Source organism: Ptiloglossa arizonensis, chromosome 9 (genome assembly GCF_051014685.1).
Source record: "Ptiloglossa arizonensis isolate GNS036 chromosome 9, iyPtiAriz1_principal, whole genome shotgun sequence".
Taxonomy (NCBI): Eukaryota; Metazoa; Arthropoda; class Insecta; order Hymenoptera; family Colletidae; genus Ptiloglossa; species Ptiloglossa arizonensis.
The window spans coordinates 10,109,617-10,127,894 of NC_135056.1; the positions used below are offsets into that span (position 1 = coordinate 10,109,617).

The window sequence follows — 18,278 nt, forward strand, 5'->3', positions numbered from 1 at the left end:
CAAATTGTACTTTCGTTGAACCACGCTCGCAACGTTGTTTAACGAACGCGGGAGAAAGTCGTCCACGAGTTTCCTCTTCTTTCTCGGATAAAATTAGAACGTTCGGTGGTCAAGTTGAGGTATTTCAAAATTTTTTCATCTCGAGGTTCGCGCTTTCACAAGCTCGGCTGGGTACAGGTCGTGCACCGACACGATCGTTCTAGGAGACTTTCAAGTTTTCGGGTTACAGGACCTAGATTCCTTCGACGAACCCATCAACGCTAGGAATTTTCAAATTTCTCCGGGATAATTTATTTTCGTCGAATACGTCGATACCAACGGTGCTCCTAAGAGTCTGGAGAATACTTGAAACAGTACACTTTTGATATTAACTATGTTGCAACAGTGTCTACGCTGACAATTAAATTCGAGGAAACGAGGTTTAAAGAATTGAAAGTAGTAATACTTGAACATTAATAATCCACGCTTTTTACTAGACACTATATAATTTTTAGTTTCAATTGCAGGAAAAGTATAACAATTTTGTAACATTGATCAGTCAAAATTCCAATTTTGTCTCGTACCCTTTTTGCGTCCAGTCATTTTTCTTTTTTATACAATAATTTATTTTACCCGCTTTTAATGTTAAAAGACGATATTTATATATTAAATAATAATTACAAATTTTAATGATACTAAACTTCTTATATTGTATTACCAAAAATTCTGAAAGACTTCGAATAAAGATTTTACTAATATCGATAGAATATAATTAACAGTAATTATGATATTTTTTAAATGAAACTATAGAACCTGTTGTTTCCTCTACTCAATTTTGATTATTCTTCAAAGTTTGTAAAAACGCAAAGGACATTATGATGAAGTTAAAGATTACAATCTCGATAAATAAATCTTTTCTTCAGATGATGTTTTCACATCTTGAAGCGAGTGCAACCATTTTCGTGTAAAAAATCGACAAAAATAATAGACACTTTATACATCGATGGATCGATAAATTTTGAGGCCCAGATGCAACGTGCGATCTGTTAACAGAGTATTGTTATGTTTCATCGATTATTGAGTCAACTAGCGAGTCTAATGTCACACTGACACTGAAGTATGTCATCTGATTAACCACACTTAAAATATCATTTACTCGTATTACGGATCGTTGATCACCAATCGCTCTTTTCGCTCGTTCAATTGATCAATTGAAAAAATTAGAAGGAATCTACATACTGTAGACGTCGTTTAGGCGATAGCCAGTGTCTTCTTAACTGTGTTGAAAGGCGGTTACTAATTTTGTTCGTTCGATCTACAATTTTCGACAAGTGAACCGAATACCATGAAATCTACCGGAAGTTCGACAAAAACAACTACCAACGTAAATCCTTGGACGAGATAAGTACTGAATTATGAATAAGTATCGAATTAACAGGTAGTTAAAACCCTCGAAGCCAGTTCACGACACGTTTAAAATTAATCGATCGATCGATCTACTTTTTTGTACGTGTAAAAAATGAACTCGTGACATCGAACCGAATATATAAGACGTATGTGTATTGCAAACGAGAACATTGCAGTTTGAAATGCTCGTATAACATGAAAACCAATTCCACATAACATCGATATATGTTATACATATGTATACGGTACATTCGAAGTTCTCAACGCATTCTGTCACATACCATAAATATCAAAAAACTCCATGAATATTTTCTCGATGCGTTTGAGATCTGTAAATACATTCAAAATTGTACACCGGAAAAGTTGACTATAACAAGTTTCTTGTTGCTTTTTAACTCTTGGACACGTGTCATTTTGTCGTTTCCTTTTATCAATGAATTTTTATCAAATTTTCCTATTTATTGTCTTGCTTCTACCCTAATATTTGAGTTTTCTGGCTTATCTCGTAAACGAATATCTGTTCATTATTCAAGGTTCATTATTTTATATGTACACTCGAGAGTGCAGTGTGATTCCTTTCCTAATTTCTCGCGATTAGGTCGTCCTCGCGATTCATTGTACAAGGAATAGAAATACTTGAAATTTCTGGATTACCGAAAACTACGTATTGGAAAGTTAGTATTTTTCTCTCTGGTATATTATCAATAACAACGTGACACACTTCTCGTGAAACTAAAACCCAATCATCAACGACCGTTTCCACCACCACATCGCAATAGTGAACGCTAAGGTTTACAATAGAACACTATTAATTAGACTCCGATGACAGATCAGATCATATTTCTCTATCACGAACTACACGATAGATCACAATTACACATTACCTGTAGGTAATACCTGTAGGTAATCTGTAATACTACTTACGCGTTGTAACGCGTAATGACATGGATTACGGCGTCGTTTAATTACTATGGCGATGCTTAATTTAGATATTCTAATTGTATTGTTAAGATCCAAACCTGAACCCTAGAATTTTTACACGAATTGATTCCTCGTGCCACATTAAATAAAAAAGTATTAGGACACAGAGTCGAAAAACTTAATATGTCGTGAAATATTTCAAATTCGATGCAATTAATTAATAGCCTCAAAATTGAAAAATAGAGCGTATTCCTAATCTTTTATTTCAATAGATGCGAGTGCTGGACAACTGAACATTGTAATGAAAAATATAAAAAAAATGAGTTAAATATCTTGAAATATATTAATTTTTTTAACATTTCGATCTCATACTTTTTTATACGTTCCAGCACGAGAAATTAATTCGTACGAAAACATCGTCAGAATTCTATTTCAAAAACAAGTGCACTTTGCAACTACAACGATGCACTCCTGAAAAGATTGAACCGAACGATAATTATCAGATTCTCTTTGACGAGCGAAATTAAGCCAGAAATAACCGTGATGGCACGTGAAACGATAAAAATTCTTTCGCACCGGGTTAACTGACACTCTTTCCATACGAAATCCGTTTCCCTCGCTTGAAGAATGCCGGTGTATGGTTAGCCATTCATTTTCCACTGCGAGAGTATAAAGAACAAAACATCGGAAACGGTTCGATGTTGTTACTGTTTTAAAACGAGTTCGATTGACGAATAGTCGATCGACGTTATTTCACACGCGAATTTGGGGCCGAATTTCGGGCGAAGGTCAATTCGCCGAATGAGATAGTCGCGGCCGATTCTCAAAAGCAGAGGTTCGTATATGCGCTTTCCCGCTGATCCGCTCGTTCGACCTATGAATTTCGATGCAGAAAAGTGCGCTCGATGCTCCCGAAAGCCTCCCGGTGCAGTTGCACTATCGATGGTAACCGCATGCGGCCTTCGACATAGATATACATACACCCCCGTAGAACAAGAGACCACCTGGAAATTCGTAGCCGAATAACGCTACCGAATTTCGATCGTGAATCGCCAAGGGATTCTGTCCAAAAGGATGTTGCGGAACAAGGAGACATCCGAGGTTCGCACCAACAGAAATAATTTCTAATTCTGACCAATTCGACATCGACGAGCTGATTTAACCTTTACCGTCCTCAGGGACCTCGATATATGTTTCTTTAATACCATTCTATAACTGTTGGAAATACGTAGATCGTATTTTATCACTAATCTTGATCGCTACGGACAAAAAAGGAAGTAATCGATTAAAATGATTTTTGAGATCGAATTAAAAACCTTCTCGCGTATCACTTTCTTTTCTTTTACTTCTATCTGCGGATTGCTGCTCGTGCTGAAACAAGAACATTGATACTATTAAAATGCTAGAATTTCGATTGCCACTACAATAGCTCGTCCGATCAGCGTGATCAATTTATTTTTCGAGTAAGATAATCTTCGATTCTTAACAATCCATTAAGCCCGATTTCACGAATCGTGAACGATGCGATAGAAATGGATTTTGTTCTAGTGAGATGCATATGCATCTGTTCACACGATTGTGCGTGACCACGCGTTCCAAACTACTCCGCTGTAATAACATCGGTGCAATTGAATTTGCAAATATTGTGGCCAATTTCCAACGAAACATTATCTACGGGTATAATTCTCATATTTTGTCGCTTAAAATTTAGAGAATTCGTCGTATCCGATCGTTTTTGAACGCGTTAAAATTTTATTTCCCCCAACGATCGAATAAAAATGACTCATTTATTTCTGATATTCGTGTTTGTAATAAAAGGGGAATCGACAGGCCCGAATGAGAAGTTACTTCGCATTTAAACGCTATTCGATATGAAATTAGAATTTTATATATTTTTAATTTTATACTATTGTCTTATGTTGTAATTTCGATCGTGTTTTTATCATTCAATAAAGATCGTCTCAACTTCGATATTTCGAAACCTGAAAGTTTCCTACGTAGTCTCGTAAAACTTAATCCATTGTACAAGTTAGTAACGAGCAGTAAACTTCTGACGATTTCAATTTGAAACAAATGTAGCGGGTGAAATGTTACTTTACGTGTAACATCGTATCATATTAAAATGACGAACCCTGGTGATGTATTTATATTCGATTATCGATTGTTTTAATTAGAAATTAAATGTTCTTATCTCTCACGAACAACTTTGTATGAATAACAGTGCCTTTTTTTTTTATAATAAAGTCATCGTTTCGAAGGAAAACAGCACGCTCCATTTTTCACGGCACATCTATATCTGAAGATACATTCACTCACACTGAGACTCGTATACCATTTTGTTTCACCTCCATCATAGACTTTTACGTTTTACCAAGTTCTCAGTTGTAAAGTCGGAAAATTCTTCTAACGAGTATCAGCGCGGCAAGAAAGGCACGGCTTTTAAGCTTTGCACTCGTTCTAGAGGAATTCCTTGGAAGAGCAAGAAATCGCCCAGTTTTCGCGTAAATGTGCTCATTACGTTGTATTTTCCGAGGAAAATTTTGAATTACTCGCAACTGGGACAAGGAAGGAATGAAACCACGTCGGATTTAAGTAGTTAATCCACGTGAAATTCGATCGATAAATTTTACCTTACTATGTATAAAATATAGATGAAATCCTGATAAAGCGACGAAGCGAAAGCTTATTACGTGTAAGCAGCGCTCGAAACTCGGCAAACTTTTTCACAAATTAACGTAACACCATTATTTCAATGTTTCGAAGATTTAAAGTGAATCCAAACTTTGTTCAGCTGGGTCAGAAAAGATTCTCGGATGACATTAAATCGTAGAAATATATTTTCAGTGTCCGTAGAACCGAAACTTATAATGATTCAAATTATCTTCCAAATTGTGCATTATGACGTTGACTCGAATCGAAATTTTTGAATAAAATTCAATAGATTCGTAGTTCAATGTACGTTCTTTTAAATAAAAGATGAACATTTGCTAAAATTACGTATTCATCTTTGAGAAAAATTTCCAAAGTTTTATATCCCAGCGCGTTACCCCATAACGTGATCCCTAAGAAATATATTCGATCGAATTGGGAAACCAACGGAATAGATAACAAGCTACCAAACATGTTTCCAAAGCTTCCCTCGTCAACGTATATTAACGATTCGTTGATCAATCGGATTCCCACGATATGGTAATAATTGCACGAGCTGAAAAGGAAAGTGAAAACAATCTAACACGTGTAACGCGTCAAATCGGGACGAAGACAAAGCGTGGCACGGAACTGGTGTGCAAAATTACGAGAAGATCGCGTGCTAAACGATTTTCCTCCTGACCTTCCCGCCTCTCCAGCCTTTTCGTCCATCTTTCCATCTTCCGCGATGCGATTGTGGAAAAACGATGTGAGTACGAAAGGGGGGTGGGGGGGGGGGGGCAGAATGCCGCAAATCGCAATGATACGATTGGTAATGTGTATTACATTGCGGGCGTTTTGCCAAAAATCGCATGCACGAACGAAATCGCGATCCCAGCGTTGTAAAATTAATTTTATTACGCGGGTTTCGCGTAAAACCCGCAAAAATATTGATAAATTTCAGGTGAACGTTGATCGCGGACTTTCGAGCATGATTTAGTTTTTTCCGTCGTATTCAACGTCACGAAGGCGTGAAAAGTGTAACAGTGAAAAAACACGAGTCGTTGCGAAACGACAGAAAAATATCTTCACCCTTCCATCATAGGTGTAACAATCGCCTGGCATTTACGAGCGCGTGCATTTCATTTATCACGACCTTAATGACCTCCGTGCTAAATTAATACCCTTCTGGCTTCTATCGAGACTCGTTCAAGATTCGTTGGTCGACACCTTTGGACGTGTTATTAACATTGAAGATTTAACCCTTTGGATGTATTATTAACACTGAATATTTAACCCTTTGGACGTGTTATTAACACTGAAGATTTAATCCTTTGGACGTGTTATCAACACTGAAGATTTAATCCTTTCGACTCGAGGGGAGACTTTCGATCGCCACCTAATTTAGTATACGTTTTCCAATCCGGGAAAAAAATTTTACGGTTTAATAGATTTTATCGAGACCCCAGTTTCCGGTAGCAAAAAAGCTTCGAATGCAAAAGGTTAAGGAGGTATTCTACTTTAAAAATTTGATTTCTTTTTTATTTCATTTTCCAAAAGTGCAGGTTCAGCGTTTATCAATAACGAGCTAACAACGTCGATCGATAATGCGAATGAAACGTAAAAGTTTAAAAAACATAATTTGTTTACCGTGAATCGAACAAGATTAAACTCAATTATCCCAGAATTGAAGTTCGCGTGGCTCGAATTTACAGAAAATTCGTGGCCGACCTTTCCGTCGGAATCAATCGTTAAATTTGTATACAATTCGCGTGTATAACGAAATACACTTTTCAATTTGCGTTATTATTTTCCTGAAACGACATTTTATAATATATTTATTCTTTAATCTCGCGTCTCGCGCATCACATATTTATTGCATCCGCGTTTACAGCAGGGAGAAAAAAAGCAACCGTGATACCCGAAGTGAGCATAAATCAATTTTATGCCTTTCAACGGCGATGCATGACACGTAAAATTCTTTAAAAACAATGGAACGATGCCATATCGTTCGCTATCATCGACAGCTAGTTTTTTGTTGCGAGTGCCGGCGGTTGTAAAAGGGGACTTCTTCGGGGCGTTTTACGTATCGAAGCGAAATTTTCGCGAAACGCGAACGCCTTTCTTCCATCAATGGTGAAACATTATTTCCTTCGCACGGATTACGAGTTTAATAAATAGAGGATCGATCGATGCATTACCAATGAGACGTTATTAAAACATAGTATACGACTAACGATACGAGACGAGTTTCCACAGTAAACTTTGATAAAAGTTACATACACCGCCGCGTTCGAGTACAAAAAACACTTGCGTCCACGATATTTAATTTTTCGCGCAGACGAGCGAGCACAAATCACACACGAACGTTAACACACGCGAAGCTTAACAAAGCTACAAGTAATAACAAAACCAACCAATTGACATACTTATCGATACCGATACGTATCAATTTCCAAGCATTGCGAAGAATCGGACAGAATTTGAAATAATCTTTTATCAGTCTATAAATTAACCTTCGTGAAACGTACCATCGAGCAATAATACCATTTTATAGCATATACACGATCGGTAATATTAATCGATACGACCGCAAAAATATACTATGAACTGTCAAAATGATACAATAAATAATATTATTTCTTACATTGAAAGTAATACACAGGTGATCTTAAATATAACTCGTCGTCGAAGTTACCCAACCTTAGCCTACGAACTTTATCATTTCAATGCGTTGCACTTCCTCCGCAATCGTGGTGAAATTTTCCGAACCACTCTATTTAATGATACATAAGATTCGGTAACCGATACGGTGGTATTGAAACAAATGTTTACGTATCGCGATCCCCCTCTTGTTTCTCATTAAAGTTAAACGTTATTAATGAACATGAGTCGTCTCAGAACGCGAAACAAATGGTAATTGAAAAAGCGTAATTAAAGTGATCGCCTGGACTTCTAATGGAGAGGAAAGAAGGAAATAAGGGACAGGGTAAAACTTCCCTGTCACTGATAGTCTAGAGGCGGCATCGTCTTTCTCTTCCCTTTTTCCTCTTTTATCCGTGATGCATTGCATTCTGCAGCAGCGGTGCGCGAGCGTATAATGCACGGCGGGTCTTCGAAGCCGAAAAAGGAAATAAACAAACCCCTTAACTGAAATCAGGAATGTGAAGTAGATGGTAGTTTAAAACGATTCCCTGCCGGCTTTTTCGTCGGCCTTTTTTCTTTTCCCTGTCCAATACTCGCATTCTGCTCGTTCTTTCCAACGCTTTTGCCCCCTTAAACTGTACCCATCCTATATGCTGGACATATGTATGTTTTCACGTTCCCGGTGATCCCCGGACTAGTTTCGCGGGCCTTTACGCGCGAAACTCTTGGAGTCTGTATTGGATATTTGCATACTCTTCGTGGTCAGAGAACTATGTGCCACAGAAACGTGAGGCGCACGCAAATGGAACTTCGAATCGCCTATTCTTCTCACGGTATATTTTCTTGAATTTTACACGCACGCGAGAAACTGTTTTAATCATCGTTCGAATAGAAACTTTTGTTTGGTCTCGTTCACCGTGAAATGTGTATCGCATACTCGATCGGACAGTTGTACTTAATTTTAACAAGTTTCCGAGAATTTGAAAGAATTGTGACAAATGCAGAAATTGATTTATCGATTTACTTTTCACACGATTCCATACGATTATTAGAATGAATATTTAACCGCAGAGTGCTCAATTCTATCGATCGCAGTGTTAAATTGCAACGACAGAAGTATTTAATTTTAACACATTTGTGAGTATTTCATTTGACGAAATCTCATCCTTGATATTATAAATGTTGAAATTAATTCCTCGATTAATCTCTCACAGGGTCCTATCAAATTATGGAGATTTCAATTTTGTGCGTTTTCCTTCGTATACTGTTTTAATCGATGAATGAAAAACTCGCGGAATCGTTGGAATAAAAATTGAACCGGGGACTGTTCAATTCTATCGATAGCGAGGTTAAATTATATCGATAGCGGTTTTTAATATCAACACATTTGTGCTTTCGTTTCGTTTTCACAATCATGAATGTATTATACAAGCAAAGTTACTCTTGAACCTTGAAATTTGCTCGTGAAGTTCAATGTAATTTTCAAACACCGGTTCAAAGGAATACCACAAAATATGATACAAATATTGTAAACATGGTATAATACGTACGCGATATCGTATTAATTCACGAATATTTGTGTGTTTAATAGAAAACGACCAGTTGCGGGAAAAAGTTATACGAAAAATCTGTTTACAAAACGTAGAGCTACCTCGTAACCTGAACTCGTAGCGTATAAATACTTTTCTCTGATTTGTTCTAACGCGAATGGTTTAGGGATAGAGAACGAATATAAATCTGCCCATAGTAGATACACGTTACGACACAGATTCAAGCTTCAAAGTGTACGGCTCGGTATCTATAAAATTGTTCAGTATCGGTTAGTTTGGATTTTTGTTACAGTATCCTGTGATGAACGATACGCCAACCCATGCTGCTTTTGATACCGATTCAACATTGCGTATAAAGGTCCAATGTCGTTTGATTGTTCCGATTGCTTTATGATGTTCCACTAGAAACGGGTATGGTAAACCTTTTTGCGACCGCATGCCAGATATTAATAAAAAAAAAAAAAGATCAACGAAGCGCGCTGTGGTTGTACAATTTAATTCTACACGGACAAAGAAAAATATAATCGATACCGAAAGCAGGTTCCACATTTTCTGAGAATATTCTACGTCTTTACATCCTTGTACTGGTTTAAATTGTTCACGAAAGTAGTCAATGTTTCACTTTCGTAAAATTCTCTCACTATAATTTGGAGTTTCCAGATGTGGTATACTATGATCCGACGGAAGGGCATTTAGTATATTGACATACATACGCGCACTGTTCTGCGAACGAAAAAAAACACCTTCTATACGAGCATATTGGGTCAGACGTTATAGTCAGCCTTCGCAAGGGAAATTTACTCGACGCTGTCCACATTCTACTTACGCGTAGCACCACATTCCCCTTCCTGCGAAACTAATATAATATTTTCTCTCTCCTCCTGCGATACTGGTACCAAAGTATACTATTTCTTCGAGGGATCTGTACATTTATTATAGAACACGTTCCATTTATACTTATTTGCAAAGATTCACCTGTTTTTTAAATTATTAACACAAGATGAATTTCATTCGAAATTCGGCTGCATATCGATTGTATTATTTTGCATATCACCTTTAGCACACCTGTCATGCTTTCACCGTTCCTACACTAGAAGAATTGGAAAAGCGATAAACGCTTCTTCCGGAGTTACGAATTTACGACTTTCCATTCTTTTTATTCGTTATAATAAAAATAGAAATACGTGAGAACACCGTTTGACCATGGAAATTATATTTTCAGAGTAAAAATAAAAGCGTAGAATCAAAGTATTCGTTGCTTTGTTTACGAGAGTCCACTTTCACGGAAGCGATGACTATTTAATTCAAAGTTTTTAACAATTGTTATCTTTCTTCGAGAAATAATCTAGTATTTTACTTATACAAATATTACAAATTTTACAAATGAAAGTATTCCGAGAGAATAGAAAGCTACAATTATTTCACGAAGAAGAAAAGCCGATAGTAATTTTATAAATAAATAAATAGGTACAAACTTATCAGCAATGACCAATAATAGAAACTCTATTTTTGTCCAAGTTATCCGTTACGCGCGAGACGTTATGTACGAGTTGAAAAGATACATTTTACAAATGCATTGTAATCCTGAAACTGTAGAAAGACTTTGTTTTTCTCCGAGTTCGAACATTTTCGTCTTACATCACTACTTCCGCAACGGTGAAACTTTAAATCGTACTCGGAAAGTAATTGCACCTATACGCCCACGTAATTAAAAAAAAATACAAAGAAGCTTTTACCGTGCAGCGAAAACCATAAAAGAAAAAGATTACACGCTGTAATTCGCGTGCAGAGGGAAGGAACGGATTCGTTGGTGCGCGGCAACAAAGTACTGTCGCAAAAAGAAAGTGTAAAAGCACTTGTCCAGATTTAGAACCTCAATTAAGGCTATGGAGAAGAAGAATCAATGCAGGAACACCGAGTAATCCATCCACTTCCATGGGCCGTGACAGTGACTTTTGTTAAAGTAGCATGACCGAGTAAATAAAGAGAGGAAAGAAAAATAAACGCGATAGTACCGCTGTCCTCGAACTACGAGCGTCGTGTTTGCTCCGAAAAGAAGGAAAAAAAATAAACAATCGGACCTTGCGACACTCGAGCATCCGTGTTTTAAATATTTTCCCAACGAGCGGAGAAATTTTGCACGAACGACGTTGCTTCGATACTAAAAGTCAATAGCACGGAAAAATAATACAGTAAAATTATTATCGCTTCCTTTCTTAAATTCTTTTTCTTTGGAAATTTCCATTGGATACGTTAAATATTGAACAAATATATTCAGAGGTATCTTTTAGACAAAATATCTGGTTGATCATCCGTTGTTTATAGAAAAATTATCATTCGCTGTCTCATTATCCTGTCCAGTACAGATCCTACGAAATTTTTCTTTCAATCGACTAACACACCGTTGTGACAGAGTTTTTTTTTTATTTGTTGCACTTTTACGTAGAATACGACAATGTGTGTAGAAAATCGTACATATATGTATGTACTTTAAGATATTGGTAAAAATGTTAAGCACCGAGGTTTGAAAAAGTATTATTTTCTAGTTGAAAATTAGAATAAAAATAGTATATAATTGCATCGTTCGACACGAAACTAAACACGATAGCATTGATACAAAAAGGTTTACGTATATCCGCGCAAATTCTACATATTTGAACTAATTTGTAAATAAATTCCGTACGCAAATGTAAAGTTCAATAGAAGTATTTCTAAACCGTTCAAATTTCGTCGAAAATCATCGTAACGGTAATTCCCGAGTAACAATATTATATACCAATCGCGAATTTTGGTACAACAATTCTCATTAGTCGAATCGTTTCCATTGCGAAACATTTGAATTTCGGTCGTTACATCGACACCGGATTATTATAATTAATTATCTAAATTCGCAAAACATTCGTACAATAAACTCGTTCTCAACTTGACACGGATCACAATTACCGGCAAATGTTCGGCCCATGGAACGGAATCGTAATATCCGTATCAATTGTATCGGAAGAAACGAATGGTAAATATTCAACGCACCGTGGAACCTCGTTCGATATTAAATTCCCGAAAGAACTCGATAAATTGATAACATTAAAACATCGTATCGCGGTCATGCGCACCGCGCGACGCAGGAAAAGTATACGAAAGTGGCAATAAATAACCGCGATACGGTATCGGGATGTTCGACGACCAAAAAACGAAACGAAAGGGAAGCATTGCGTTCACCTTATCTAAGCTCTCCTCGACCTCGAAAAACTCCCTGGCTTCGTGACCCTCTCCTAGCCCACGAACGGTGTCATGCTTATCCTGTCATTGGTTCCGGAAGCACCTTGAACACCTTTAGACACTGCACGACGACGTCCACGAGTATCACACAAGAATCACGTGTCCGGTTAACCACGTTTCTCTGGCATGTCCAAGTCCGCCGCGATACCCTCGAATATCGAGCTCGAAACTACGGGACAACCTATCGCCAATCGACCAGACCGACCAGAATTCTACCCGCGCTCTCTACCTACGCGTGGTTTCTCCCTCGAGACGAAGCCGGTAGGAATCACATACGGATGAAATGTAATATATATATAAAAAAAAAAAAAAAAAAAAAAAAAAAAAAAAAAAAATAATCATAAACGCGAGTGGAAGCGATTCAAGCTAAACCGATCGCCCATCGGCGTCCGTGGGGTGGTCAATCAATCGTGAATCTTATTCGACATCGCGGTCCACGGGGTTTTCGCGCCCGAAGTTGCAAAATTTTCGATCGCGCGCACCCTGGTGACGCTCGGTGTGCCGACGACCAAACGAAAATAGAGCGAAAGGATGCCTCGTGAGACTTTGGTAACCCGGTGTGATCACGTGGCTCCTCCGCGAAGTGGTTCGCGGGCGACTCGCGGCCGACAACGACAAACACCGTTACACCTTCTCGGCGATCCGTCGGGAACTGCGTTCGCCACGACTCCCCACCAGACGCTTTGGGGGCAGGACGCTCGGCGTCGGTGGCACGACGCGACGCGACGCGCGGCGTCGCTCCGCCTCCACGTGCGACTAGCTTGCACCCCGCCGCGGTCGGTACCCGCGGCTTCGGCCTCTTCATCCTTCTCCGTTTCCGGCCGCTCCACTTCTCGTCGCTCTTCTCCTGTTCCCTACGCATCTGATCACGCCACTTCACGCCCGGCCTCACCTTCGGGACACCCGTAACACCCTTTTCCCGAGGAGAAGGAGCACCCCTGTAATTCCCGTGGCCGTTGACCATCGGTTTACTCGTCGTAATGGACTTTAGTTATAATTAACGAGCGAAACGCCGCGAGCAATAAATAAGACAAGTGGCGGGTGTAGTGGTGGTTCGTAGATAGGCGACCGTGAATTAATACTCGGCGGTGGTCGTTCAAGTTTTCTGAACTTGAATATTCCAACGGTTCGATGACCGAGTACTACTATATGGAGGGGGATAGGTCCTCGAGGTACAAGCTACTCGAGGAGTCTTTGTGTAATGTAAGTGCCGAAATTGAAACATTTCTATTCGGCGAATGTTCTGTGTGCCATTTGGAATACTTTAGTGGAGGGTATGGGTGCAATTTTATTTTGTAAATAGTTGTCAGTGATTCGAAAGGATAGAGTCCTATGTCCGACGTTGATTGTGTGAGAAACAATGTTGATGCTACTCGATAATAGCATCGATTTTTCAATAGTTTACTTGAAATATTGCAGAATGTATTTTTATAATATGTTCTTGAAAAGAACATGTTAGAAGAATATACTTTAGATTTTCGGTGTTTTCTATATTATAGTATTCTAAACAATTCGGGAACTAACAGGATCGCTCACAGTGCTTGAAAATTTATGCGAATGACGCAATCGGTTCTTTTTGCGACTAAGATATGGTACACGCAGGCATCGCGAAGTAAGTAATGGGGAATCTAATGGAAAACATTGATAACCAAACTAGATAAAATTTAGCGTAGTGTTTTAAATAAGATTTCGGTTATAAATTTCTTAGACGTGTTCGTTAATTTGAACGTAGTAAGCAAGTACGAAACTTCAATGTAGAACGCTGCACTTTCTGTTTTTGGCAAGCGTGCGATTTCTGACACATTCTATTATACGTGTACGTTAATTGTGAATATACGTTTCCCATTTTCACGAATTTCTTGGGAGAAGAGAGAAAATATTAAATAACTACCATTACACGTTATAGTTCTTTTAAAAACTTGCAATTCCGTCTATTAATAGGATGAATAATTTGTTTAACAACCACATATATCGATATACCGAGAAACAGATTCACCTTTTTAGAGATATATACATACATCTTTGTGGATCATTTACCATATTTTATATGTGAACTCTAAACATCACTTAATGCAGATTCGATCAAAAATCATTACTGATTGTCACAAAACACACGCGACATCTTAGAAATCGGAGGCTATCGATAAACGAATAAAAAGCATCTGTTAGTTAAGTTAAATCTCACTTTAATACGAATACAAAACTGACCCTATCACGGTTAATCGATGGAATAGCAATCTACAGTTCCACTTCGTTAATGAAACTGATATAACGTCCGAAATGAGATGCAAATGGCCCAGGGTGTGGTTGAAATGCAGATACGAGCAGCGGAGTTTTTATTTACAACCCCTATAACGAGACCGACCAGCATAATGCGTTTTTTGAAATGGATCGGTCGTATTTCTCATCGCTGTCCTATGTATTTCTCTTGTCACTCTTTCTTTCTCTCCCTGACTACCATTTTTCAGCCCCGTTTATCACTTCTTGTAGGGTGATATTTTAAAGACTTAAAACAAGTGACACGGAGACTCGAACCTTGTCTGCTAAAGAGTCTTTCATTTGTCTATAAGTATTAACTTTCGCGTGGATCTGTTTTCCTCTAACTTGCAAGCGTTTACATTATAAATGCTAACAAAATGAAACACTTGTCAGTGAAGTGCAAAACGGCAAAAAAAAGTAGTTTTAATTATTCCGAGTGTTAATTTTACCATTAGCTGAGAGTTCTATAACCGTAAAATGTACCGCAAACGGATCAATAATTATGGAAAGATTTAAAGATATATTTACAGAACACTTACTATGCAAAAATAAACTTCGAAGAGTTACAAACTGTAGCAAAATATTAGAAATATCTGTCTATTTTTCTGTGACCTAAATTATCTAAAAAATAAAGTGGAGAGTAAATTTCTAAAGGTATCGTAGATGTAAATTCTTTATATTCGCGAATACTCTTAACCAAAAAAAATAGTCACGTAGAAACTGGTTTAATATCTATGCAATGTGGAAACAAATGTTCGTACACACGCTCGAGTACCGACACACTCGGAATTACTTTTTGTGTAGTGAAAGAATTGAGCCGGTAAAATGGAAAGATCGTACCATAAACATCGTGCAATAAATGCAGTTTGACGTAAAATCCTTGGACCCAAGTAATCGAATAAGAATCACGATAACAGGATGGAAACATTATTCGCGGCGTCCGCGTTACGGTGAATTAGGTTTAAAGTGTTGTGTCTACATTTTAGACAGGGTATTACGGCACGTCGATTTTCAGGTGACGAAGAAGGGAGAATTGAGCGGCAGATAATATTTGAGTTGCCGAAGACCATCAGTCGCTGATGCAGGGAAGACAAGGATGAAGGTTGTAGGTTAAGTAAGTGGTTAGGAAGACGGCGTTGCCAAGTAATGGAATAAAAACACTCGACCTCGATGTCACCACCATTGATCTGGGAAGCATTATCTTTTACCTTCTCGTCGAGTGAGCAGACGTGTCAAAAATTTCGTGGAAAAACGCTCCTTTCTTGATACTTTGCGAAGATAATAAATGTCCGGTGGGAAAAACTTTATTAACGATGTTTCCATCGACGGCTGACTTTCTTTTTAACGTCATTATACAAACCGATATCCGACACTGAAATCCCAGTATTCGATGCGCACACGTACAATATTACGGTATCTCGCGTACCAAGAATCATGTTTACTCGAACTATCGACATATAGTACGTTTTCTAAGAATTATTTCATATAGATGAAACTGCATAGAAATAATTCGATTTCTGAAAATTCGAAAATTCGAAAAAATCTATTTCATTCTACCAATTCGATCGAAATCTATCAATTATTCAGAATGAACTGATTTTCCATTCGTTAAAATATTTTGTACATTCAATTTTCAACGAATTTTTAAACCGAAAGTTGGACTTGCCTCGTAAACAATTCTGACAGATTTAGCCAATAAAAAGTAACTTCGAGATAAGAAAACTAAAAACAAGTTAACCGAATGGGCTGTCGTTTCTCGTGTTCGTGGAATGATAATTTTAGAAGGAATTCGATCGATTATTTTTCTTTCGTTTTGAAGGGTGAGGAATCGTTGAAATGTAACGGGGATCGTCAAATGAAAGAAAACGGATTATCGCTAAACTAACAAGAATGAAATCACAGAACAGCGTAAAGTAGAATGTTCGGTTTCATTAATGGGCACAATGCCAAACGCATACGTAGATGCCACGAGGTAGTGTGTGTTTCGCAGCCCTTTTATAGATTGGTGACTGCTTTCGATACCGTATACGCCGGACTGTAATTAGTCTGTAGGACTGGATCCAGCTTTCAATGAACCTTCAATGAGCGCTACTAATGACGGCCGGATGACGCATCCGGAATGCCTGTTTAAATGATAGTATGCTAATCCAATGGCAAGCATTTCGATCGTGCGCATATCGCGAGACACATCTGATCTCACGTTTCAGTTATCACCGCACTCTCTCGTTGTCATACGCAACAATGCGCAGGACATGCAAAACGCAGATTGTACTACACGTAAGAAGAATGTGATTCTCGTCCATTACGCGCGAAACGTTTGATTCGCGAGTCGAAAAGAGGAATTTTACAAACGCATTGCAATCCTAGAACTATACGAATATCCTAAAGTTTTCTGAAAAAGAAATCTGAAAATAACTTTAAACGATCGATGAATTCGAGCTCAAACATCGAACTTTGTATCGGCAATTGCATGCACACATGTACGAGCTGCTTGTAAACGCGCAAAGATTTTAAGTAACTTTTAAGTAATTATCTTGACACTCACGATACGCTGTTTCTTTTAAACAAGCTGTATAAATCTTTTAATCATTTTTATCTGATGTATACGATACAACGTTGGTATTAATCTCCAAATTCAAAGACTAAACGCTGTTCTACTAAATACATCGAAACTCTAGAACTATGCAAAGACCCCAAGTTTCTAAATTTGGAAAGTTTAGATAACCTGTCGTTCTCGGTGATAAATTCGCACTTACATTTGAACACAGCGCGCAGTTGTTTCAATCGTCTTTGCTCAATTAGCGATCCAGACGACACACCCGGTGTTGTCGAAACAAAAATTCTATAAATTTTGTCCTCCGTCTTATACAGGTGTCTTTCGATCGGCCGATCCCCGAACTCTCCGATCACCTAATTGTAATACGAAAAAACTGATTTATCGCGATAGAGATACAACTCGCAAAGATACAATTTGCGAATTTCTTACGTCAACTGTCCACCAACTCGGGAGTCGAAGACTTTCGAATTGCGTCACTATTGAGATAAATAAGTAACGTTTCAAAACATCGATGAATCGTATCGTCATTTTCCTACTCAGGGTTCTACTCGAAATTCAACTCGACGAATATTACTTAAATCTACATTGAACGAAGCACGAAACGTACCTTAAAAATGATACATATTTACATATATCTACCAGTTGTTCCGAGCAAAAAAATTCCCCGATCTACCAAGTACTTGGATCACCCGACAAACCATAAACGATTTTCCGAATATTACATCGAAAGCCTCGAGGCGCAAAACGATCGTTCTCGAAGGAAATTCGTCGATCTCCGATTTATAACGTTGTTATACGGTTACTTCGTTGAAAATAAATAACCCGTTCGACGCAAAAATGGACGAACGAACCCGGTCCGAGATAAATACACCAGTGTGGAACTAACGAGCGAGAAGCGCAGCGACGATACCGCGGGGAACCAAGCGTGGATTACAAGCTCGATAATTTTTCTTCCACTTGCGATAACCTGACGCTCTTAGAGCGAACACGTTAGGTGTTTGATCCAATAACGGAATGGATTTACGCCCGCTCGATAGAGAAATTCCCATGCGATC

General features: G+C 38.1%; 1 protein-coding gene across 1 annotated transcript in view; it reads right to left on the reverse strand.

Moving 5' to 3' along the window:
- The window catches only part of LOC143151650 (lachesin), a 244,963-nt gene extending 232,296 nt beyond the window's left edge, over positions 1 to 12,667 (reverse strand). Inside the window, exon 1 of the mRNA XM_076320999.1 lies at positions 12,348 to 12,667. The gene's annotated coding sequence lies outside the window, so the exon portion shown is untranslated. The remainder of the gene's footprint in view (positions 1 to 12,347) is intronic.
- Positions 12,668 to 18,278: the final 5,611 nt, after the last annotated feature.